Here is a 27,257-nt window from a genome sequence, read left to right on the forward strand (position 1 = left end):
TTTTATTGGTGATTTTATTTTTTATTTTAATTTCATTGATGTAAGCTTATTTTTTTTATTCTTAATTTCATTGACTTAAGCTCTGCTCTTAATTATTTCCTTCCTTCTACAGATTTTGGAATTACTTTGTTCTTATTTTTCAAGGGCCTTGAGATGCATCATTTGGTTGTTTATTTGAAATCTTTCTGATTTAGGTCCTCAGAGCTAGAAACTTTTCTCTTAGAACCACCTTCCTAGTGTGCCAGGGGTTCTGGGATATTGTATCACTGTGTCTCATGTGATGCTAAGAATTTTAAAAATTTCTCCCCCAATTTCTCCTATCATTCTTTCATCATAGAAAGGTATATTGTCCAATCTTCATGGGTTTATGAAGTTTCAGTAGGGTTTTTAATGTTCATTTCTAATTTCATTCATTATGATTTTTTAAATGCAAGGAATTATATTGAATTTTTTTTTGTATTTGAAAAGAGTTGCTTTGTGGCCTAAAATTTGGTCTGTTTCGGAGAAGGCTCCTTGAGCAGTTGAGAAGAACGTGTGTTCAGCTCTTGTTGAATGCAATGTTCTATAGATATCTGTAAGTTCATTTGATTTATGATGTTTTTTAAATTTGTAGAGTCTTTACTGAGTTTATGTCTGGATGACCTATCTATTGGTGATAGAGGTATGTTGAAATAACCATGTATTATTTTACTGGGAACTGAGTCTTTAATTCAAGTAGTGTCTGTTTCATGTGATCAGGTGCACCAAAATTGGGGCATAAGTATTTGATATCTCCGTATCTTCTTGTTGGATTGTTCCCTTTACTGGTAATAAATGGTCTTCTATGTCTCTTCTGATTAATTTTGGTTTAAAGTGTGCTTTTTCATATGCAAAAATAGCTACTCCTGCTTGTTTGGGGGCTCCATTTGCATGGGATATTATCAATTTCCATTCTTTCACTTTCAGCCTGTGGCTGTCTTTGCCTGTTAGGTGAGTCTCTTACAAACAACATATAGTTGAGTCCTGTTTTTACACCCATACTGTCAGCCTTTGTCATTAAATTGGAGGGTTGAGACCATTTGTATTCACCGTGTTATAGAGAGGTGTTTATTGATTCCTGTCACTTTATTTCTTTTTAATGTTTAATTTAGCATCCCTGTAATTCTGTCTTGAATCCCCCTGGGTACAACAATCTTCTCTGAGCCCGCTTCACTCACATTCTGCTAGGTATGCCCTAGGTCACACAGGGTGCTGCTGGGACAGTTTGACAATATTTGCTATGATCTCCCGGACGACCACAGCATCAGACTGCAGCATAGACTCCTCAAGATGGCTCTTGCCTCAGGTTTCTGCTTATTAGTTAAGAAACACAGAGTTCTCTTCAGATACCAGTTCACCAGGCGACCTCTGCATCAGCTAAGTTCAGGTTGCTTTTCTGAAATACAGGATTTTCCATGCCACACCTGTCCGTTGTATTTTTCTCTGTGTTGTCCCTCCCCTCTGACTGGTGCTGCTGCAACTTGGCTCCATTGGAATCTTTTTTGTTGTTGTTGTTTTTTGCTCAATGCATCTAAATTTCTGAGTCCTTCAGAAACTCTTGACTGTCCAAAATTTAATTTCAGTGCATTCCCTCTTTCACCACCTTGCTGAGAAGCAGTACCCCCTCTGCTTGAATCCTGAGCCATGGAGAAACTAGAAACGTAGGCTTCCTCTAATCTGCCATCTTGAATTCCCTATATTTAGTGTTTAAAAGCGTGAAGTAGGTCTAGTTTTCTTAAATTAGGATCCTGGATCTGCCACTTGCTATGTTTGTGATTTGGGGCCAGGTGCCTCATTCCTTCATCTGTTAAATGGGTATAACAGCATCCCGTTCTGCAATTATGAGTAACCAAAGGGTCAATGCCCATGAAGCATTTAAAGAAGTACCTGGCGCACAGTAAGGGATGTAGAAATGTTTGAGAGTTGGTGAGAGCAGGCCAGAGGCGGGTTGGTTGAGCCCCAGGTAGCTTGGTTTCCACTCCCAAATAAAAAGCTTTGAGCTCACGTCTTGGGGTGAGATGAGCTCAGTTCTCCAAAAATAGGAAATGTCATCAAGACTGCCTTAGAAGTTTTCTGAGATGACTATTTGTTTCCTTCTCTGAGACATAGGCATTTGTATATGGAGGACATTATTCCTTTTCCATGGGACAGTGACTGATAAACCCAGTGCAGGCCAACTCCAGAGAGTGTGGGTGACCCCCTGAAGGGGAAAGATCCCTTTGTGTTTGCTCCTCCCCTTCCCCACATCCAGGCACTTGGTGTTGTTATACTTTGGCTTCCAGATTACCCATGGATTTCATTTCCCCCAAAATCCTGGGGCTGTTCCCACCACCATCTCTGATGCCCTGGATCTCCTTGAGTCCTGATGCACTGAAGGCAGTCACCACCCTGAACAAGATTTCTGTACAACAATCGATTCATTATTAAGTGATTCCTCCCGTGTTTCTGATTTTCTGCTGACCAAATCCATGTCTTAAATAGTGTTTTACCAAGAAAAACTTAACGATGGAACATCTAAGCCCCTTCGTGGTCATTGGTAAAGATAACTTGACCAATGTGGGACTCTCTCAACAGCTAGCAAGTGGCTGTCCATTAGGATCAATCCCAGGCTAACGGGCTCATTAGTTACCCTCATTGCACTGGACACTTTGGGGTCAGTCCCATGACCATCCCAGAGCCCTCTGTCCTGCACAACTGCTAGAGACATTCACCTTGTGAAGGTTTGGTCACCTGCTTGTACCGGGTTTTCCCACTGCAGAATCTCTGCTCTGTAATCAGAGACCTACCTGTGCTTGAAGGCTGCCCTGTCCGGTGCCTTCTCCCTCAGGAAGCTGTCAAGGGCTCTGCTCACCCAACTTCTCCATGGTCCTTTACGGGGGAGCCCCTCCCATCCCCACCTGGTCTGTGAGCTCCCTGAAGACAGTGACCATGTCGTGTTTGTCTCATCATCTTTCTCATGACTCCCAGAGCGTCTTGTGTACACCAAGCTCTCAGCAAATAGTAGTGAAAAGAGGGAGGAGGTGAGATGAGCGAGGGGGAGGAGAGATGAGGGAGGGGGAGGAGAGAGTTCACCGGCATTCCATCCATTTGGAGATGATACCCCTACTCCTTCCCAAATATGCAGCAGTTCACATCCCAGGTCTGTGGTAAGCTCTGCTGGCTACCAGACTTCCTGCACCACTTCTGCTGTCCTTCTTGGGGTGCCTGGGACAAGGACAAGTACTTAAGGGGCCCCTTCACTCTCTTTGTTTTTCTTTGACACCAGCTTAGGCAGTACTGTCCTAAGAGAGTCACAAAGAAGGAAGTGCCCCATCTTCAAGAGCAACATGAACATGACTTGGCCAAGACAAGCCCACTGCTGTGAGCTCAAAGCCCGTCAAGCCAGGCTTGGGGTGTAGGGCACCTCACATTTCAAGTACTCATAAGTCATAAGGCCACAGGGCTTAACAGAGAATCGGCATCACCTTGCCCAGTCTACCCATCAAAATCCACCTTCCTTGGGAGGTACACTCTGTCATGGTGCAGCCATCTGCAGAGGTGTAGTCCAAGACCACAGAGCCAGGAGAAGGGCTAGGACCAGAACCCAGCTCCCAACTCCCAGCCAGCACCTCCCTCCATCCTGGGCTGAGCTGGGAGGGCCAGAAGGCACAGGTGACTGTCTCAGAGCTACACCATTCACTGCGACAAGGTGCACTAATGACTCATGGGCAGAGTAATAAACCTCCTGTGCTGAGTATGTAGTGTGGAAACTTCATTCCGCCCATTAATCCTCAATACATGTGGTTGCCAAACTGCACCTCCCGGGTCTGGCCTCCTGGTGCTGAGCCTCCATGGTGGCATAGCTTGCATCAGAACAGGCCCTGCCAGATGTGACGGGAGCACCAGAATTAGCAACGGAAACTGGTTAAAAATAAAAGGCTTTTTTTTTTTCTCATGCTATTCCTATCTGCTGTGTGTGTGTGTGTGTGTGTGTGTGTTGTGATGAGCACAGCACTAATGTTACATACACAGTCATTAGAAAATGTATATTTGAATTCCTACCGAGAGAGAGAGACCTCTGAGAGCGGCAAGGTTGCATCCCCAAGCAGCGGCGTACCCATGTTCCAGGTGGGGTCCACTCACAGGAGCGTGAGAGTACAACTGATTTCCAAAGAAGGTGACGTGGGGAGGGAGGAAGAGGAGCCAGGGTCACTTGAATGGGATCTGGTAACGGGGGAATTTTTTAAATCAGGAAAGAAGAGAAAATTCCAGTTAGAGAAGATGTCACAGGCCCAAGAGACATCAAAGCTGAGTTTTACCAAAGCTTGAAATCAGCAGATAATTCTCTTTTTTTTTAACATAAATTATTCAGAAGAATCACAAAAGAGAGGGAAAGAGCAATTTTAGGACGTTTCCGGTACAAGAACACACGTATCATCACAGGTCAGTCTCACTTATTGAACACAGATGGGGAAAATCCTAAATAAGGTATCAGCAAATGGAATCCAGCCGGGTGTTAAGATAAATACATGGTGACTAATGAGCTTTGCCTCAGGAAGGGCAAGGACAGTGGGAAGTCTTAAAAGCTACCAGGGTAGCTCCACACATCCCCGATCAAAGGGAAAACGGCAATATGATTAATTCAGTAGATGCAGAAACAAGTGTCCAGGAAACGTCAATACCGACTCGTGACTTAAAAGAAACCAGAAAAGCGCTTACCCAATCGGAAACACAAAAACAGCTGTCAAGACCTGAAAATAAGTTCGACCCTCGTTGGTGAAAGAGGGTGGCGTCACCTGTCACATTCCAACGGAGGCAAGGTGGCCCGCCTCCCCCTCTATTATCCAGAGCTCTCTTTGAATTTTTGTCCATACAATAAACAAGAAAGAACAGGCTTGAGAACTGGAAAGGCAGACCCACGTTCCTCACACTTAGTTATCTGCAGAGGTTCTCATCACCCACGTTAAAAACCCAAGGAGAACTGCACACACAATTTTAGAACTAAAAAGAAAATTCAGAAAGACGGTGGGACACCGAATCCATGCTAAAAATCCCCCGGCTTTCCCAAAACCAAGAAGTACCTTAGAAAATATAATAGAAAAAGTCAGAGACGTCTCTCAAGCTTCAAGCTAGGAAGGAGCTCTTTATAAAACACCTCTCCTCTCCCGCCCCCCCCCCAAAAAAAAAACAATCAGCAAATGAAGCTCAGATATGTGGTTTATTTTAATGATCAGCCGTTTGAAGTAAAAAGACCAATCACAGATTGGGAGTCGTAGATATCGTAGATATCGGCTGCATCCAACTGGATTAGGGTCTGCATTGCAGGAAGAATTTCAACACATCAATTAGAAAAGGGGAAAACCCACCAAAAAAAAAAACAAAGGACAAATACTATACCCCGGAGGAGAAGGTCACTCCATTCAGTCTTGATGCAGGTGGATCTGAAGGCCCCCAAGGCCGTGTGCTAGAGGCTGTCCCTGGCTTATGTGGTGGTGGATCTGGAAGAGATGGGACCTCCAGGCTGCAGAAGGTTAGGGCGTGAGCCCTGCCCTTGGAGGACCTGGGGGACCATGGCCCTTCGCACTCTCTCTTTCCTCCCCGGCTGCTGGGAGGCAAGCAGCTTCGTCCCTCCGTGACGTTCTGCCTCCCCACAGGCCCCAGAACAACGGGGCTGGCGGAGCCCAGCAGGAAACCTCTGACACCTGGAGCCACAGTTAATCTCTCCTCCTTTTCAGATGCTCATCTCAGTTGCTTCCAGAAAGCTGCAGCTAACAACAAAGCGTGGATGTTTCCCAGCATCCACGAGGAAAGCTGAAACTCTGACGGTCGTGTGAGGGTCCCTTCGCCAGGTCCTGAGCCCGGGCTGGAACAGCCCCCCGGGACAAGCTGTCTGGCGGGGAGGGTTGAGTGTCTCTTTTCTGGAAATTTTCAGACCAGAAGAGTTTTGAATTTGGAATTCGGGGGAGTTGGGAAATGGATGGATGGATGGATAGATCGATAGATGGATCCAGATATATTATCTTGGAGATGGGGCCCAAAGCTAAATCTAAAAATCCACTTATGTTCCATATGCACCTCAGGCACTTCACTTCAAGTAATTTGATCCAAAATATTTTGGGCACCTGCATTTTGACTGCACCCTGTCCCCTGAGGTCGGGCATGGGATTTTCCATCTGTGGTATCCTATTGGCATTTAAAAAGTTTTGAGATTTTGGAGAATTGGGGGTTTCAGATTTCAGATGAGGAACATCCAACTTACAGCTAGTGAAACCAAATGGTCCACATGCCAAGGGCCAGCGCTTCTCTTGCAGGTGGTGTGCCCTGGAGAAGCTCTCCTCTGGGGGTCCCGGGAGGCGGGCAGGAAGGTGTTTATCACAGTGTTGTTTACTCTGGGAAGAAAACACAACCTAGAAACCGTTTGGATGTCTGTAGGGAGGAGAAAGGGTTCTGCTCCTAAGGAAATGACTTATTGGAAATTCTCAAAGAAGTATAAATAGTGATAATGACAAAAAACAAAGGGTGGAGTGACACAAAACATTCTCAGAAGAAAGCACATCTGTCCCCGGCACAGGCGCAGGTAGGAGGACAAGGGCAGTGGACTTGAAGGACACCCAGTGAACCCCTCAAGAAGTTGAGTCTCACTGTGCTCTTTGTTTTCTCTCATCATCTTAGGGTTAGTGTAAAAGACAGGACAAAGGCTCGGCGTCCCTGCTTCAGAGCAGCTGAGAACCCTCCATCTTTGTGTGTGGTGGGGGCGGGAGGCAGGGTGTGCAGATAAACCCTCCTCCCGAGTCCACTCCACACAAAATGCTTCCAACCCAGAACCTTGCGCACAACTGCTCAGGGCAGGTCCGGGCTGGGCGTTGTCACAACGACAGACCGGGTGATTTGAACCGTAGATTCTTCTGCTCTTCCTCTGGTGGAGACCCTGGGGGATGCGGGACACTTTGAACTGGGATGAGACTGTTGGAGTGAAAGGTGGTATCAGAAATTGGTCGGTTGGCCAGGCAAGAAGGAAAATGTATGATTCATGAAGCATCCAAACCAAGAATCCTGTAATGTTTTCAAGAAGAATGTGTCCATTCAGATCAGAAACTTTTGATGCTTAAAATTCTGGTGGAGTCTGGACAGTAGTTTTGGGTTGTTGGAGAGGCCGTGGGCTGAAGGCCATGGGCTAATACTGTGCCCCCTCCCTCGGGTCCTATGGACTCCTTTCTCTACTCCCTAGCTGGGTAGAAGCCGGCAAACCCCAAGATTTGACAGGCCGACACCCAGGACCGCTGGCAGTGGTGTTTAAAGGCTGGTGGTGTTTAAAGACCTAGAAGGCCGGGGTTTGTTTGAAGGCCTGCAGGCAGGGGGCAGTCTCGCCTGCTTGGGGTGGGGTTAAACTTTGGGTTCTTCCACTGCCTGTAAGTGGTTGGATGGAGCCCGCCCACCCTCGGGAAGGCATCTGCTTTACTCAGTCTGCTGTTTTCCCAGTTAATCTCATCCAGAAACAAGCAGGATAATGATGGGCCAGACATCTGGACACGCTGCAGCCCATTCAAGTTGATGCATCAAATTATCCATTGCCTCTGCCCCCACCAAGTCTTGGTTTCCCCCTTGGTAAAGAGCAGTTGAGGGCACAGGGCAGAAGGGCACATAAAGAGGTTGCTGGATAGAAAGTGCGCCACCCAAGCTGCCCATCACACGCCTCGCTAGTTCTGCTGGGCACGTGCGTGTGACCAAACAATAGACTTCCTGGGCCCACTGGGATCTCTACTTCGTAAACATGGCAGCTTCGGAGAGTTACCAAAGACACGATGGAGGGTATCTCTCCTGCCAGGGCGTGTTTGGGTGGGTTCTAGCTCCTCCGTTTTGAACCATGCACCTGGGGACACCTGCCTGTGGCAGCTGGTGCCATCTCCGGGGTTTTCTGCCTAGGAGAGGATTCACTGGGTCGTCAGCAATGCAGGACTTCAATTATACAAGATCAGGCTATTCTGCCTCCCAGAGTGATCATTTTGTCCTTGTGGAGTGAGGTCACTGTGATCAGATACCTTTCGGCTTGTAATGAAGTTCTTATAAAGGCTACTCAGCGATAGCAGAAAATTAAACCTCTTGAGGTGAAATAGGGGAGGGAGGCGACAGAGAGAGAAATGCAATCACAGACCCGTAGGAGTGGGGCGGGCCAAAGAAATGTCACATCCACATCGGCGTTGCAAGACAAGGTTTCTGCTGGGTGTGGGGTCAGACAGACCCAGGGTCCACCTTCCCTGGCCCGCAGCCTGCCCGTGAGATCGTGAGCCCGTTCTTGACCTCTCGGCTCCTAGGCAGTCTCACTGTAGAACGGGAATCGCCACACCTAATGCAGAGAGTTGGATAAACTGAGGTCATGCCTATAGCACATGCCCAGTAAATCACCATTTACCGAGAAAGACAGACTCTAGGTCTGTTGTTTTAAACAATCAAATGTGTACTAGGATGATTATTGAGTCTTGGTATAGGTCTTCAATTCTGAAAATTATGAGTTGTTTTTTCTCTTTCTTGTTTTGTGTGTTCTGTGGTTTCGGTAGCATTGCTGGGCTGGAACCCAGCATGCCAGGCAAGTGCTCCTCCGCTGAGCCGCATCCCCAGCCCCAATCATATTGCTTTCAAAATGGGAAAATCAATTTGTTTTTTTCAACGATCACTTTACTTCCTGCTTTGTGTGGGTTCCCTGTACTACTTCAATTTCTCCACGTTCTTCCCAGCGTAATTTATGCCCTCTGTGGAGAGTTGGGGGAAGGGTGTTTTTTGACTGCAGGTAAAGCCAGGCAGGTCCTGATTCCCCAGGTGGCTCTCAGGCCAGGTTTTGCACACGGTAAGAACCATCCCAAGACAGACCTATTAAGGTAAGGATCCTAACTTACAGTTCCGTCTGCAAACTCTCATGTTGTTCTACTTTGGCTGGGGTGTGGATTTTCTCAGTTTTAGCATCTGCGCTTGGGAACAAGGAAGGCGTTTAGGCCCGGGGCCATGGCATGTGTGTCTTCCCAGCTCTAGTATAACACATTGAGGGTCTGTTCTGGACACAGAGAGTCTCTTCAGAGTCTTCAGATTTGCTACAACCTGCTTCTTGTCTTGTACGTGTATTTCTAGAACTATTGAACAGGTAGGAGGGACAGAGCAGGGTACCTGGCTGTTATCGGTCAGCTTGGGCTGTACCTGAGTCTCTCTTTTACTTCTGTGACCGAATACTGACAACCCAGTAGAGGAAAGCTGTATTTTGGCTCATGGTTTCAGGGGTCTCTCCCTGTCCACTGTCACCTGGCTTCAAAGCAGAAACTACTGTGGAAGAGGATAGCAGAGGAGAGCTGCTCAGCTCGTGGCTGAGAAGCAGAGAGAGACTGAAAGAGACCGGGGACAGATACCATCCAAGGTCACACCCCAGTGACCGGCTTCCTCCAACTACACCCTGCCTGCCCACATTTACCACCCAGTAACATCCAAAGGATTAATCCATCGAGTGGATTAATCCACCGGTGAGGTCACAGCTCTCAAGAGCCGATTGTTGCAGCCTCTGAACACGGCCACGCTGTCTTCACACATGAGTTCTGGGGAGACGTTCTAGAGGCAAATCGTAACAAGCTGCTGTGACCAGGACCAGAGCCTGGGCGCCGAAACAGCATTGATCCCCTCACCGTCCTGGAGGCTGGAAGTGCAAGATCAGGCAGTCAGCAGGGCCGGGGTCTGGCGAGGACCCTTCCTGGCTCTCAGTAGCCGCCTTCTTTCTATGTCCCCACCTGGCAGAGAGGAAATGTTCCCTGGCATCTCTAGCATCACACAAATCCTTTCAGATGGGTGCTCACTCTCGTGGCCTCAGTTTCCTTTTTCTTTCTTTCCTCTGTTTTTCTTTCTTTCATGCCAGGGATCAAACCCAGGGACCCACATAAGCTAGGCAAAAGCTCCTCCACTGAGCCACATGCCCAGCCCCTTAACGACTCCCTTAGAGGCCCCAGCTCCAAATACCGTCTTGGGGGTGAGGGTGACGGCAGGAGAGGGCAGACACCATCCTCACTGTACCACCAGGTAAGGTTCCTGCCTCACATCCGAGGGGGCATAACCTGCAGTGAACAAGTTCACAGATAAGTACACACAGCCATCACGGGTTACCAGCAACTCCACGAAGGAACTGAGGAGGGAACGAGAGAGAATAAAGAAAGCTGGCGTCACTCTACAGAAACAGGGTCCGGAAAAACCTTGCAGAGGAGATGACGTTGCAGCTGAGATCGGAAGGAGCTCAAGGGTGGCTGTGGGAAGCATTCCGGGCAGAGGGAAATGTCTAAATGCAGAGACTGTTTGGGAAAGACCATGGCGAGTCCTAGGAGCCGGCTGAGGGGTGCAGCACAGGAGGCAGCCCTCCCACATCAGCACCCAGAATCCTTGGCAAAGTGTAGCAAGCACAGTTTACACTGCAGCAACTAAGATGATGAGAGTGATTCCAGGAACCAGCTACCCAAGAGGAGGTGAGAGGCCACCTTGGGGACACAGGAGCTAGTGTCTTTAATGCCAGGAAAGGTACAGAGACTGAAGTGTCGGACTCAAAAGAAGGCGTAGTGAGAAATGAAAGTTCCCACAGGAAGCCAGGCTGCTGGGAGGGCCAGTAGTCCCCACCCCGGGTAAGGGCCAGTGGAGGGAAATTACATGCCCAGGGAGACAGGAGCACTTGAGTTTTGGGGATCCAGGTCTTGTCAAAAAGAAAAAGAAATCATGAAGATCAAAACCAAGCACTCTCACCAAAGGGTTCCAATTTATACCACCCACACCAGCCGAGAATTCCTAAGTTGAGAAGGAACTCAAATTCTGGTATATGAGCAGTGACACCCATGGGAAGTCTCATAGAAAGAACCCCAGACTTCTGGAGATGCTCACCCTCAGCCCAGGCCACCCAGAATTCCCACAGGTGAAGCCCTGCTGAGGATGAGCTTCCAGTCTCCAATTACAAACGCACAGGGAGAAACTTGACCCTGTTTGAGAGTCAGGGGTTACACCAGATTAAAGATGAGCCATCCCCCCAAGAACTCCAGATGAAAGAATCTTCCGAAAGACTCTATTATATGTCTGAAATAATCAAGCACAAAACAGACCACTAAAATATATATATGGCAGATACTTAAAAAGAGGGAAAACAGAGGAGATTCTAAAAATAATAGAATGTCTTCGTAAAAATAACAATGTAGTCAAAATTTTCAGATGATGGCTGTAACATCAGATAAGTAAGATGAAAAGAGAATTAATAATCTAGAGATGAATGTGAGAAGATTCCAGAATGTGTTGTATGGAATTAAATGTGAAAGTTCCGAAAGATGAATGAGGTAAAAGCATTGAGAGGTCCAATATACTTTTTTAAAATTTGTTCTTTTTAGTCATATACGACAGCAGAGTATATTTTGACATTTTCTAAACATGAGAACATCTTAGTCTAATTCAATATACTTTTTTATTTTTGGGTACTGCGGATTGAGCTTAGGGGCACTCGACCACTGACCCACATCCCCAGCCCTATTTTGTATTTTATTTAGAGACGGGGTCTCACTGAGTTGCTTGGCACCTCGCTTTGGCCAAGGCTGGCTTTGAACTCACAATCCTCCTGCCTCAGCCTCCTGAGCCACTAGATTACAGACGTGGGCCACCTAATTCAATATACTTTTAATAGGAGTTCCAGAACTAGAGAATAGAAAGACTTGAGAAAGAGTTATTAGGGCTGGGAATCTTCAGAATTTAGATGATAGGTCTGTAGAGGAGGTTGAATAATGGCCACCCAAAGATGTGAAATTCTACTCCCAGGAATCCTTATCTGATAGGGAAAAAGGTCTTTGCAGGTATAATGAAGTTAAAGGTCTTGATATGGAAAGGGTAACTTCGTTTACACAAGTGGCCCTAAAAGCAATCCCAAGTGTTCTTATAAGAGCAGAATCCAGGCCGACTCACACAGAGAATGCAGATGAAGACAGAGTGCAGAGAGATGGGAAGGTGCTGGCCTCAAAGACTGGAGTGAGGTGGCTGATAACTGGTGGCTGCTGACATCCCCCTGAAACCAGAAGAGGCCAGAACAGGTTCACCTGCCGAGCCTCAGAGGGAGAGTGGACCTGCTGACCCTGTTACTTTGGCCCAGGACACTGGTTTTAGACTCCTGGTTCCCAGAACATGGAGGAAATAAGTTTTTCTTTTCTTAAACGACCACATCTGCAGTACTTGGTCCCAGTAGCCCTAGGAAACTAACACAGAATGTTTTATTGGTAGATTGAGAATGAACATCAAATTACAGGAAGTACAAATAAAACAAGCGTGCAACCAGGGAACACCAAACACAGAGAAAAGACCTGGAAAGTAACCAGAGGGGAAAGTCCAGGGCCCCCGAACCGAATGACAGGATCTTTTTCAAAACATTAATAGAGTCCTGAAGGCAACAGCGTGTTATCTGGAGGTTGCCTACAAGTAAAAATGGTTGTTGAAGAGCAAAAGGAAAATGGAGACATATCCAGGCAGGTGACGCAGAGCTTGCCACCCACAGACCCCCTACTGAAATGGCTGCTGGAAGGTGCAGGTATGTCAGAAAGGAGAAAGTTAGACCCAGAAAGACACGGTGAAGTACAAGAGGCCGCACTCATCAGCGAACCTGGAAAACACATGATTAAATATAGATAAGCATCAAATGTTTAAAACAACAACCACAGATTGAATATCATGAATCCAAAATGCTTGGGACTGGAAGTGTTTTGGACTTCTGACTATTTTTCAGATTTTGGAATGTTTGCATATGCATAAGGAGAGAGCTTGAGGATGCGACCCCAGTCTAAACACGGAACTCCTTTCTGTTTCATGCAGACCTGAGAAGACACATGGCCTGAAGGTCATTTTGTTTGATATTGTTGGTGTGTCCAGGGTGTTGGCTGAAACCCATTGCAAGAGGTTTCAGATTTTAGATCATTTCAGATTTTGGACTTTGAGATGAAGGACGCTCACCTATATAATAAAATTATGATTTGAAACCTTAAAAAGGAAGAGAGCACTAAAACACCGGACAGGAATGACAGGTAGGGTAAAAAGGCAAGTGTTTGAGTCACAGAGTTCTCATCTTTGCATGATTTGGCAGCAGAGAGACTCATCAATTTTAGATCTTAATATTTTCATCAACACAGTAGGCCACAGGGAAGAGAGAGCAAGGGTATGAAAACCACGTGATGACCGGCAAATACAAAATAAGACTCACAAAATAAATATCAGTGTATCAAGAAACACAAAGAGTGTAAACAAACTAATCTCATCACTCAAAAGGCAGAATCCTTGAGGAATACACAAAATCTTATGCTCAATGCTTTGGTAAGAAGAAGAGCAAAAATAAAAGTACTCAAATACTAGAAGCCTGGACAGGGGGGAAAAAAAAAGAAAAGAAAACAAATTTTCACTATTTAAAGACAGAATTATCTACTTAGAAAACTCAGGGACTCTACATACAAACTAATAACGCTAAATTGCAAATTTAGCAATTTTGCAGAGAACAAGCTTAAATCTACAAAAACCAATTGTACACATCAGCCAACACAATTAGAAGATGTAATTTTAAAAAGAGACCACATACATTAGCAATAAAAACTTAAAGGAATCTAGAAATAAACCTTTATGGGGAAATTTATAAAACTTTATTGAAAGACATAAAAAGGAAGAAAAAGACCTAGAGAAATGAAGGTGTGGGCAGCAGATCCTATTTATTAGTGGGAAGAGTTGATATTATAAAATAGAACTGTTTCCAAGTCAGTCTTTAAAGAAGCTAATATCATTCTAGTCGTGATTCTGAAGCCAGATTTAAAGTTAGGTAGTCAGTATAGTTAGGTAAATCGGGTCTAATATCGAGTGAAATCTAAAATGGAGGCCATGCTGGGAATGACTCAGGGAAAACAGGACAACTCATGGAGTGTTAATAAAGTTCCGAAAAGGCCCTAGGCCAAAGTCCACCTGGAAGAAATGTTAATGAACATCCCCCAACGGATTCGAAGACAGCCCATCCCAAAGAAATGTTAATGAAGCCCAGGATACAGCCCCCAACAGATTTGGAGATAGCTCATCCCAAAGAAGTGCTAATGAACAGCAAACTTGACTCGGAAATGACCAGATTACTCCTTTGTCCCAAACCCTTCCCACCTACATTCCATCACCAAACCTATAAAAAGGGGAACACATTGCCCGCTAACTGGATTCCACCTTTTGGGTCCCCTTCTTCCTCCGGGAGAAGTCTTTTCTTCTGTCCTTTAATAAATTTCTAATTTCTACTCTGGCCTTGCCTCGGCGTGCTTCTTTGGTGTTATTCTTCAACATCGGGGAGCAAGAACTCGTCACCGGTCAACAGCGGTAACAATTCTAGCAGAATTTTCCATGGAAATTAGACATGCAAAATTAAGGGAATTTAAAAAAAAAATTAAATGAGCAATTTGGGGAGAGGGCTGTCCTTTCCCGGTGACAAAGACATCATAAATCGTCAAAGTTCAGACAGTGTGATATGGATTTTACGGTGGTCAAATTCGCCAGTGGACTGGACAGCCCTCAGGTTTAACCCCATGTGTGTAAATGTATGAGGAGACCCCAACTATGATCCATGTGTCGTCAGGAATCATTAAGAAAAAAGGGATGTCCGGGCCCCAAGTAGGACCCAGAGAGCCATGGTTCCATTTGGAGAAAAAGTGAATTAGATCTTTTCCTCAGTACCCCAACATCAAGCCCAGGCAAATAAAACCTGAATCAAAAGGGCCAACGTTTAACACACTTAGCAGAAGAGAAAGAGCACCTTTGGTAGAGAATTTCTTCAAAAAGTCAATGGGTGGAGAAAATAAGGTAAAGCTGACACTGTTATGATTAAAATCATCCAGAAAACAAATCTTGCCACAGAGCAAGTAGAAACACGGATGGCACACATCACAGGGTGGGGCCGGGCGCCTAGAAACAGAGATGGGCATCCAGAATACACAGAATTATCGAGGACAAAAGACCCCAGAGAACCGAGGCAAAGGTATAAATAGGGAATTCAGGGAAGAGAAAACTTGAGTAGCCGGTAAGCATATTAGTAACCTGGGAAGCAAAGCACAACGGAGAGATCTTTCCATGCCCGGCAACGCTGCTGGTGGGGGGCTTCTACCCCATACTGGGGTGCGGTGGGACGAGGCAGAGCCCTGGAGGAGAGGCGGCCCATGCTCAGGATGTGCTTTGGACTAGACTGGCCAAAAAAATAACAATGACGACACGGAGCCGTGGTGAGGATGCCGAGAAACAGGTTCTCACATCCTGTCTGTGAAGAGCAAATGAGTTCAAGGAGAGGGGCATTTGGCCATGGTGACCCTGGAAGGGGGCTAGTTTTCAGCATTTCCCTTTCTCTGAACCTGCCCAGATCAGACTCCCACGTGTACCCAAAGCAACTGGTAAATCCTCAGAGTGTTTGTTAGAGCACAATTTGGAAAGGAAAAGAAAACTTTCTGTGATGGGGGAGGGGCGAGAACCTAGAATCTATCAGCAGAAAAACACAGGCGTCACCTGCAGGGAACTCACACAATGGAAAACCACAGCAGGGGGGACGGCAGCCCCAGAGCTGCACGTGGTGGGTGAGGGGTGGGGGTGGGGGTGAGGGTGTACAGAAAAGGAGGGCTGGGGGTGGAGCTTCAGAATGATTTATTCAGCACGATGCCTATTTAATAAGTTTTGGGAAAAATGCAAAATAGTCTTCTGCACAGTGTGTGTGTGTGTGTGTGTGTGTGTAGAATATACACATACGTTGCAAAGACAGAAAATTGTGCCTGAGAACGATGAAGATCCAACCCTCTGGGGGCCGCCTGCAGGGAGGCTTCCTGGTACCCATGAAGCTTTAATGCTGTTGAGTAAGAGAGGAAGCAATTGGAGGCAGGTCGGATGTGGCGGGCTTGGGGTGGACGCCCAGTGTGCCCCGGAGTTCCCTTGATTTTCCCTGTATGCATGAGCTATTTCATTATAGGACTTTTTTTAAATTTTTTTAATTAGTTAAGTAGAAAAACAGTCCAATGGTGATTGTGTTAATCCGGGTGGTAAGGAGACAGTGCCCAGTGTATCTAGGGAACGGAAGGTGCGGGGAGTCATGGACAGAATCAAAATGTTGTGGAGGTGGGAGTAGGGGTCTGGGGTAAGTTTGCTGTCCGAGGCACAGCAGGTGTTACAGCCAGGACCACCGCCCTGTCCACAGTCCCGGGACCTTTCTTGGGACTCCAGCATATTGCCAGGGTCCCATTGCTGTGCTGGTGGGGGTGGGTCTCCTCCACCCACGGACAGCTGGTGAGAGCCGAGCTGCCCCGGGGGGGTAGGGCAGATGCTAAGGAATGTGACCACCAGCCACCAGGGCCCTGTGGAATTGGCATGTGAACGCCCCAGCTCCCTGGCCTCTCCTCTGGGTGATTCTGAGGCTTGTGTTTTGTGCAGGTTTAACAGCAGAGGCTTTGGGTCACCCCTTTCCCAGCATCCCTTCCCACTCCCCTACCTGTTAGTCCCACTGTCCCAAGGAACCGCTTCCACCTGTGTCCTGGTCCTGGCTCTGCTCTTGAGAGAACCCTTCCAAAGCCTGCCTGCCTGTCACCAAGCACCTCAGAGATGTCACCTCGATCTGACTCAGCGAGGAGAAATGACAGGTTCCAAGGAGAAATGACAGGTTCCAAGGGCCGTGGGCAGGTGAAAGGGGAGACAGCACACACACACACACACACACACACACACACACACACACACACGCACACACGGAGAGCAGAGCTGAGAGGCAGAGGGCAAGATGCGCAGCTCGTGAGCTTGCAGAGAACAGGCTGCCCTCCTGCATCACAAGATGAGTGCCCCTCCAGGGGACAGGGGCGGCTGTGGAGCCCCTCTGGCCCCGGGCCTGAGCTGGCATTTGCAGCAGCGCCCCATATGGGGAGTCCCTTGACAGAATCGGGGATCGGCACCACCTGACACATGCTCTCCTCTGTCTAATCCCACGGGAATGTCCTCTATTTGCTTTGACATTGCAGGCATGTCTGCAGAGCAGGAGTTGGCAAAGACGGATTCTGCTTTGATAGAAAATATGATTGAATGTCACTAGAGAGTGACTTCTTGATACAGCATCAAATAACAGTTCAGTTTCCCCAAAGTGAGATTTCAGCCCCGGATTAGGAAGCATTTGCCTTGACAGTAATGTAAAATATGATGGCTTCAATTTTTAATTTTATTACATGTAAACAAACACGATCATCCGGTTGTTCCAGGTAGTCTCTGCATGCATTATTCCACCGATGAGACAACACCTTTAAACGGGGCTTTGCCTTTTTATTTTTTAACTCTAAATCCATTGCACCTGGCTTACTAAGTGACTCTGACTTTTATCAACAGCAAAACTATCGTAGTGAGGTTCTTGGCATTTCTCTGGCTGCTGATTTGGAAGGAAAATGCTCGACTTGACTTCACCTTCTCACGAAGGTGAATAAAGATGTCTCCAAGGAAACCAGCTCTGGCTTCTCCGTCTACAGTGTATTTACCCAGTGCCACAGAGTCAATGAAACACATCAGTGCAAATGACCATCAGGGATGTGAGCCTGAGGTAGTGTCCCTTCCCTACCGGCTGGAATAAAACCAGGGAAACAGGCTACTCGAGGCACAGATTGGGCACAGTGCCCCAGGAAGGCCTCAAACTTCAAGGCCATTGGAAAATGACATCATCAGAAATGGAACTTACAAGACACCTACATAGAAAGAGCCGCTATCTGTAGACATGTCCATCCCAGAAGATGGTTGGTATAGAGTTACTAATGGAACCGGTGTCTATTGTGTAGCCAACCATAGAAATGTGTAGGTCTGATGGAGATGAGCAAAGGTACTATAGAACCTTGGAAAGGTTTTACTGAAAGTGATATCAAAGAGAAGCTTGGAGCTCAAAGTCAGGGAGATCTGAGTTCAGATTTTGGCTCCACAATTAGCTGAAAAGATCCTTAGCAAGTTGCATCGCCACTCTGAGCCTCAGTTTCCTCCTCGGTGACATCTAGGGGCATGCAGGCGTGTCGTGATGACTGAAGACACGTGGCGTGCTCTGTAGCACACTTGGCACATAGGAGGCCCTCCGCCGACGACAGTGGCTGCTACTTCTATTACCACTGTCAGAATGTAACCAAAGAAAGAAAATTTCACCTCTAAAGTAGGTTGTACATTTTCTGGTGGGAAGCAATTTTGCTGTTGGTGCAAGGGAGAGGATATTGGAGATTAGGAACTTGTCAGAATTTATCAGCATCAAGCCAGGAAAATGACTTTGCCTCTAGACAGCGAGGCTTGCTTTTTAGACAATTAATCTGACTTTCCTGGCTAGGGGGAGGGATTTTTTTTTAGCAGATCCGACTCCTATCTTTTAATTGTATACTCCCCAAGCCGCTTCTTGTGGACGATGGAGGATGCTAAGTAGGGCAACCCAAACGGCTCTCCCCAGATCTGAGCCCAGGCCTTTCTCCTGCTGTGGGTCATGGGACTTGCTTCTGTAGTGTCCCTCGGAGTCTTGTGCGTCCGGTTAACATGAGTCAGTCACAGGACGCTTCTGTGTCTACAAATGAGAATCGGGTTCCTGCCTCTGCAGAAATCATGAGTGGATGGGGGCTTGGGGACCATCTCCCCACCCTGTGAAGTCTCGTCTGAGAACCCCCAGATGGCCGTGGAGTCACAACCATCGGTAAGTGCTCAGAAAGCCCATGAAAAAGGCCCACGGGTCTGTTTTCCATGACCCTGTGAGCCTTACGGAGCATGTTCAATGGGGAGAAGTCCATCTGGGGAGCTGTCTGTCATCACACAGGGCTAACCACGCCAGAATATGCCCGGCCCTGGGATAAACACACCATATTGAGTCTTCTCAGGTGCATTCCCATTTGCATTTTGAAGATAAGCACCCTGAGGCCAGGGAAGTTCAACGCCTTTCTCAACATCACAACAGCATATAAACACTCTTCCTCCTGAAGGCTGTGCCCTCTCTCCTTCCTCACTGCCTGCCAAGTCACCGCCCCTCCCAGTCCCTCTCCTCATAGCAGGACAGGAGGACCCAGGGCTTGGGCTTTGTGCAGCCACCCCAGGACCTAGCAGGGAGTCAGATCTCTGTGTACACATTGGTGTTGGACACTGCACCTTGGGTTATAGCTGGAGCTCCCACATCCATTAAACAGATGTACCTAGTTCATGATCAGCTTACATCCATTACCAGCCATTGTTTCCCCACCTCCCTCCAAGAGATCCCCGAGAGATGTACCGTGTGAATTGGAGGAATCAGCGGAGTGACTCTCAGAGAGTGTGGGCACCCCGAACCCCCACTCAGCACTGGGTTATTGATTATGTATCATCTCACGTTCTTCTCCTGTATGGGTTTTATTTTGAGGATGGGCGGGGGGTACTACAATTTATCTTCCAACAATGTCTTTGAAATCTCCATCCCAGAGGGACCCAGGAGAGACGCATTGGGAGAAGGCACATCCCTGCCTCGCTGGTGGGGACTTGGAATGTGCTTTCCTGTGAAGACCCTCGGGACATTTGATCATTACCAAATCAGAACAGTGACACACACTGATTTTGAGGCATTGTAGGTTAAACATGCCCTGTTCTCTAAACCACAGCCGGTTTAGAAAATAAACAGATGCTGTCAATGAGTTTGGAAAGTGCTGGGTTACGTATTGTTGAACAGGTTATCTTTACTCGAAATTTCACAGGATATGTGAGAACATTTATTGTGTTTGTGAGCAAGTGCCTTTGCAAGATGAGCCTCCGAAACTATTTTCACCCCAACCAAATTTCTGTTTGTATGTCTCAGATTTGGCAAAACTCAGTTTTCGAAATGCAGATGTAGGCATTCGAACCCGGCACCGTCCCACCCCTCACAGCCCCTTCTCATGTTGAGCATCGGATCTCCAGGAAAGCACTTTCCAATGTCTAAATAGCCACTGCAGATGAGCCCTTAAACTGCCTCCTGTGCCTTCCAAGGTGGTTTCTCCATGGCTGCCCAGTGAGATGGCATGTACGTGCCAGGGTAGAGATGATACCAATGGTACCGTGGGTTCAAGTTCAGTTTTGTGGTGTCTATGTGACATCCTTGCACACAGGAGGCATAAAATAACCTTCCTGGCACACCTGGTGTGTGGGTCAGAGGGCTAATTCTCCCCAACCAATAGCCATATTTTGCAAACTCAGCTTTGCCAGCCCCAGTGACTGGGACTTGGAAGGTCTTTCTTGGACAGTCCCAATGCTCCTTGGTACCGTAAAGGTTCTGAGACGTGCCAGCGGCAGAGAACCTAATCCACCGTAGCCAACCAACAAGAAAACGGGCAAATCCGTTTTCACCTTTGTTATTTTAACCCATTCTGTAGTGGGGCTGAGTGAGTTTCCTATTCTGATCTGGATGTTTCAAGGAACATCTGTCGTGGTTGCTAACTGCCCTAGGAGTCCTGGCTCCGTCCGTGTACAGGTGTAAATCAAATCACCGTAACAAGCCCAATTTCGGAGAGTCTTTGAGCTCCAGCTTCTACAGCTCAGGACAATGACTCACAGTACTAGGCTGGCCAAGGGCAAAGGGTTAGACTGCATAGGACACGTCCAGGGTCAACCTGCCTTTTGCTGGTCCAGTCCTTTGTTATGATCTGGATACAAGGTGACCCCCCCAAAGCTCATGTGTGAGACAGTGAGAGAGTGTTCAGAGGAGCCTTGATTAGACCATGAGAGCTGTCACCTAATGCGTGGATTAATCCACTTTCTGAGTGGGTTAACTGAGTGGTAACAGTGGGCAGGTGGGGTGCAGCTGGAGGAGGTAGGTCACTGGGAGTGTGCCTCTGGGGTCTATATTGTGTCCACTGGTTGCCAAGTCCTGGGCTACTTTCCTGTACCACACCCTTCCGCCATGATGTTGTCCTCACCACGGGCTCGGAGCTAAGGAGCTGGCAGACCTCAGCAACCAAAATAGACCTGAGCCAAAATAGACAAACGTGTCCTGCGCCAAGCTGTTCCTGTCAGGTATTTTGGTTGCAGTGGTGAAAACCTCACCAAAACACCCTGCAAGATTGGTGATCTTAGGGAATACCCAGCAGTTATGTGTATTTTCCTCTCTCTCTCTCTCCTCTCTCTCTCTCTCTCTCTCTCTCTCTCTCTCTCTCTCTCTCTCTCTCTCTCTCTCCTTGCTCATATAAGGGATGGAAACAGAAAGAAAAATCTCACTGTCTGGCTGCTGCACATTGGTTCTGATGTCCCTGAAAGGTTTAAAAACAGATTATGCTGGGGCTGGGGACGTGGCTCCAGCGGTAGCGCGCTCGCCTGGCATGCGTGCGGCCTGGGTTCGATCCTCAGCACCACATACAAACAAAGATGTTGTGTCCGCCGATAACTAAAAAAAATAAATAAATATTAAGAAATTCTCTCTCTCTCTCTCTCTCTCTCTCTCTCTCTCTCTTTCTCACTCTCACTCTCTCTTAAAAAAAATAAAAAAAAAAACAGATTATGCTGACATTGAGGTTCAGTTTCGTGGTATCTATGTAGCAACGTCCTTGCATGCAGAAGGTGTAAAGTGCCCCTTCCTGTGGACCTCCACTGAGGGGTCCAGGAGGGAGATGGCAGCTGTGTTAGCCAGGCTTCTGTTACTGTCACAAAATACCTGACTGAATCAATTTAAGGGAGGAAAGAGAAATCTGGGCTCATGGTTTCAGAGGTTTTAGTCGATGGTCTTTGGCTCTGTTGCTTTGGGCCTGAGCAGCAGAGTTGGTCATGGTGGGGCCGCATGGTGGAGGAAGCTGCTCACTTCTCAGCAGCAAGAAGCAAAGGGGAGGGAGGTCCCAACATCACCTTCAAGGACACACCCCCAATGGCCTAACTGCCTCCCACTAGGCACCACCTCCTACAGCTTCCTGGTAGCCCCACAGGCTGATATCTGAGCCTTTACAGGACATTTACTATCCAAACCAGAAGAGCAGCTACTGATGCTGTGATTGTTGTTGGTCACTGAGTCTCTAATCCTAATCCCTTAGGCTTTCCCTGAGGCTCTGGCAGAAGAACCGCACCCCCAACCCCATGGAAGCCCATATAATTGTTTCCCCAGCCCTCGTTGACTTCAGACGCTGAGACTCAGGGTAGGGCTTTGGCCCAAGGCTGACTTAAGGAAGCCCTTTATCCATCCACACAGCTTGTTCACTCACTCTTAAGAACCATGCGAGTCTTTGATCAGATCATCATGAAGAGAGAAGAGGGGGACGGTCCCACAGAAACTCATTTTGTGGAATCGAAGGTGCTGCCTGCTAGCACCCGCCCACCCCCACAGTGCACTTCCTTGGAACAGAGTTTGAGAAACTTGTCTGATGATGAGGTTCCCAGATTGAGAGATGGGGGACTGGATTCCATCCTAGCTCGTCCCCAAACCCCAGGCTGAAGCTGCTCACGGTCCCTAAACCCTCAGTCCCTCACCTGCTCCTCCGTACAATGGAGGAAGACCATCGGCACACTTTCCTCCCCCCCAAGGGTCGTGATGACGGACCAGACCTTCAAAAATAGCGGTGTGGCGGTTTTACGCTTTTCAGTGTGTTTTCACACCTAGGTCTGCACTTTTTTTATTAAAACATCCCTGAAATAACATGGTATAAATAGTAGCAAATATGACATTCTGGACAGAAATCACACGCTGAGCACATGAGCACCCGAAGGCGTCACCCACCCACAGTGCACGGCAGCAGGGACGCTCTGGGACTTACCAGGTGACCAGCACCCTGGGTTCAGAGCCTCCTTCCAGCCCGCGTTCCCTCCATAGCCCTGCACAGGGGGCCGATGACTCTGACCTAGTCCCTCCCTGACTTCTCGTCAGTGTGGTTCACATGAACTCCCTGACTGACCCGGCCCAGCGGGGACTCGTGACCCAGGCCTAGACGTCATTCTCCCTCCTGGAACTTCTGGGGGAGCTTTTGGGAAAGACAACGATTTCCCTTCTGAGCCAAGCTCAAGACCCCATGTGCCTGGAATGACCCCTCCCAGCACTGCCTACCCAGGGGGTCCCTAGCTGAGAACCAAGCCAACCCAGGAAAAAGTAGTGCCCCCTGCCCCCCAAAAATGGGAAAGGCAGAGTGCTGCTGGATACAGATGTCCCCAGAGCCAATTCTAGACACTTGTGGCACCTCAGGCCACACAGTCACGTACTTGCTCCAGCAAGTTCAAGTTGAGTTTCTGATGCAATCAAGTGAGTCCTAACTCAATGACGACCTTGGGAAAGTTGCCTGACCTCTCAAAACAAGAATGAGGAGGCACACCTCACAGGTTGTCTGGAGGATTAAAGGAGACCATGACACAAAAGATCGCATTCAGCAGAGTGTGACCATTGCACTTCATACACATTGTCTGGTTTGCTCCTCTCCGTGGCTGAGCACAGATGGATTTCTTCATTTCACCATAAGACACCTGAGATGGAGAGAAATTAGGCTCTTAATCTGAAGTCTATAATAAATGACAAGGCCAGGTTGAAGCCCAGGTCTGATGTCATAGTCCAGGTGGACTTCACCAAGGCGCTCTGCTCCCCAGCAAGCAAGTCTGCTCTCCTGCAAGGCTAAGTTCACCCACATGTGCTCAAAGCACATGGGCAGTTGCATACGTTGTCCACTGCACAGCCCTTTCGAAGGCCATTCACCTGGACACTGAATGAATAGTGCCCTCTAGAGTTGTGCAGTACACAGGTTGCCCCATGTACCCCAGTCCTAAAAACTGCAGACACACAGAGGACCTTGTAAGGACAGATACCAGGAGGAACTCGGGGTGCTTACATTACAGAGTCTACCTGCTCATCTCACCACACTCCTACGCCTCCCTGTCACTCCCATCCCCTGTCTCTTTGTCCAAGTCCCCAGTTGGTCCTGCTAAAGCCTCTGAGCTGCATTGCCAGAGGAGAGAAGGGCCAGAGAGATTCCCAGGCACCTCTGCAGCTGAACCACTGCCAACCCAGTCTCTGGGCCGGTCAAGATGCTTCGGCCAACACAGTGATTCTGATAGCACAGGTGAATCCTCCGAGATCCCTTTGCTTTCTCTCCAGTGGGTAAGAACGTCATGCAAAGCACGTCGTGGAAGACTCACACTCACTCCCATGAAGCAGAGCCGGCAAGCTCACTGGTGGTGAAGGGTCGGGTGGGAGCAGGGACAAGGTGAGAGCGTGGGAAGGAATTCCTGGCCTCTGGGTGGCCCAGAGGTCATCCAGAGCCCAGCAGGCCAAGGCAGGACGGGGTTCCACCCAGCGTTTGCAATGCCTGTCTCGGGGGCCAGGCGGTGGGAGATGGAGCTGCCCCAGTATCTTGCCAGGCCTCGGGAAGCTCTTGGCATGGCTGGGGTCATCCGGAGCACTGGGCCATCTTCCCATCTGCTGAATTAGGGCTCTAGCCGTGCTACTCCCTCGCCTCACCTCCTGGAAGGCCGTTTCTGGTGGCCTAAGAGTGACCGTGAGATCTGCATCCGTGGAGTCCAAGGAGAAACCCTGAGGTGACCTCAGAAGCCCAGCGGGGACTCAGGAGAAGGAACCCCACAGTGCAGGAACCCCACCGTGACGTCTACTGAGCGCTGGCCACAGGCCCCTCATGCTCGATCCTGTCCAGTCCTGCTGAAGGCCTGTGAGGGAGGCACTACTGGCCCCACTTCTAGGTAGGGGCGCAGAGAAGTCAGAGGGTTGTTGTGGGTCACCTGCTGGTGGGCAGAGCTGAGATTCAAAGCCAAGTTTGTCCAAGTGCAGAGCCATGCACAGCGATCTCGCTGACCCTCAGCACCCTGACCCTCCTCACCCCGCCCATCCCTCTCCCATCCCCCAACTTTCCGGAAAATGCTTTCATCTGGATTTGGAAGGAAGGCCATTCCAGAGGCTGTTCTGAACTCACAGAGTGGCGTGGCCTCCCCAGCCTCCTCTCCGTTCTCCTGGCCCGAGTGGCTCGGCTCAGCCACCCTGTTCTCCTGGCTCTTCCCTAAACTCACTGACCATGCCCCTACTCCTTGGCTTTTGTATCTTCTTTTTATCTCCTTCTGGAATGTTCTTCCTCCAGCCATCCTCATGGCGCCCACACAGGACTCTGCTCAAATCCATCTCCCCGCAGAGGCGGTCCCTGCCTGACTGACCCCCACCACTGCTCTTCCCCGAGTGCCTGCCCCACCTTGTCCTCCTGACTCAGTGACCCAGGTCACTGCCGGGCTTACTGCTTCTCCTGCACCTGCTGCCCTCTCCTCTGGGCTGCACTGCACGGGGACAGGGCCTTCCTGGTCAGCTCACGGCCGTGTACCTGGTCCAGGAAGGGCTTGATGAGCACCCATGGAGGCCCAGAGAATGAGCGGTGCACTGGGGCCTCAGCTGTCCCCGCTGGGTCCTGCCCTTGTCCAGGGAACATGGGTGGCACTCAGGTACCCAAGGTCGGCTTGTCACGTTCACCCAAATGCTCTACACCTGGTGGTGCCCGAGTCCTCCGTACCTAGGCCTACGGGCAGCGGCTGGAGGGAGACAAGTGGTAGGAAGTCACCCACCTGCCTGTCTCCAGCCCAGAGCCTCCCGAGCCCCGTCAGGAAAGGGAGGCCGCCTTCCTTCCCAGGATGCCTTGCTGCTCCGGATGGTGCCAACCACAAGGAGTCTGTTCTGACCCACCCTGTGCCCTTAACTCTCCTCCCTTCCCAACCTTGGGCTTACTCTTTCTCTTAATCAGCAATCACAATACCAATATCAGGTAGCTAGTGTGTACCAGCAAACAGACTCTGATACCAACCCCATAAGAAATATAAGATCACTAACTTACCGGAGGGCCAAGAAGGGAGGCCCCGAGGCAGAACTGACCCAGCCCACAGTAGTCAGGAAAGGCTTTCCCAAGGCAAGGACATGTCCGGTATGTGCAAATGTCCTGAGGTGCATGGGGCCAGATCACCTTCCCCTCCCCTTCCCCTTCATTATGACATGGCTTGGTAGGCTCTCTCCACCTCAAGTTTCTCATCTGTAGCAGTTTCTGTTTCTTTTTGTTGATACAGTGTTTAAATGAGTTAATGGATATCATAAAAATCTTTAGGACACTGCGTACATGTATATATGTATGGCATATATGTATTGGTTAGCATGAATACAAAATGTGATCTATGCTGGGTCTTTGGCCACTGCAGAGGGAGGCTCACGGCTGAGTGTTGAAGGACAACATGGCTGGGTGCATATCTGCTGCACCCCTAAGTCCGGGTTTACCACAAAGCCAAGTTGTGCAGGTATCTCAGTCTCATGATTGAACTGCAGTTTCTAGGTTCTCATCAATTTAAATTGTGACTCCCATTCATGATGGACCGCCTGTAATGAACTTCAGACCTGTGCCTCCCAACGCTTCGCACTGCAGTGGGCTGCGGCTCGGGATCTCGGGGATGGATTTCTTTCAAGTTGACAATTGGCACAGGCCCTACTCCGTGGGTTCGATAAATGCTTGGCTGGCTTCCTTGGGCCGGAATCTATCAAGTTTGAACGAGGGTCCTGGCAAGGTCACGTGTAAGCCTTACATTCTGATATATGTCCGTCCCTCAGTGCCGGGTATGATAGCTCCGCTTAATTAAAGTCTGCCAGGGAGAATGAGCTCATTTGCGGAGACCAAGTTAGCCCGTTCGCTGCTTTTCCTGAATGTTCCCTGACACTCGGAGGTGCTAGCTCGGGAATCTAGGTTAATGAATGAGCTCGGCGAGTCCCAATCAAGAGAGAACGTGGAGACTTAGATGCCTGTGGACCTTCTGCAGGACACCCTCCATGTTCAAATGTCCCTTCCAATCCAAAAACAGGTATAAAATGCACACACACACACACACACACACACACACACACATAGACACACACACATACATGAAACATGAGATTTTTAAAAGAAATTGTATTCAATCAGATCCAATAAGGTTTCAGCCCTTATCCATGAGGATACGTGCTCAGTGAACACTCGTCGAGTGGGAAAGTGGGTAAACAGGTGGGTGGGTGGACAGATGAAGGGCACCTCAAAGAAGAAACAGACTGATCCACCAGGGGGTCTGGGTCACAGGGCAATGTGGACAGTGGGTCCAGGGCTCCTGCCTCCTGCTGGCCGTGGTGCTGGCCATCTTGTTCATCCTGAGAGGAGGTGTCAGAGGTGGGCATCTGGGGGTCCATTTTACACAGAAATTTGCTTAATTCTCCAAACCCAAACAGCTACTAAAGGTGAAGCCAACATTTTTCCTGGGACATGGGGCTGTCCCAGCCCCTGCCG

The sequence above is a fragment of the Urocitellus parryii genome, chromosome 11 (assembly GCF_045843805.1).
Source record: "Urocitellus parryii isolate mUroPar1 chromosome 11, mUroPar1.hap1, whole genome shotgun sequence".
NCBI lineage: Eukaryota > Metazoa > Chordata > Mammalia > Rodentia > Sciuridae > Urocitellus > Urocitellus parryii.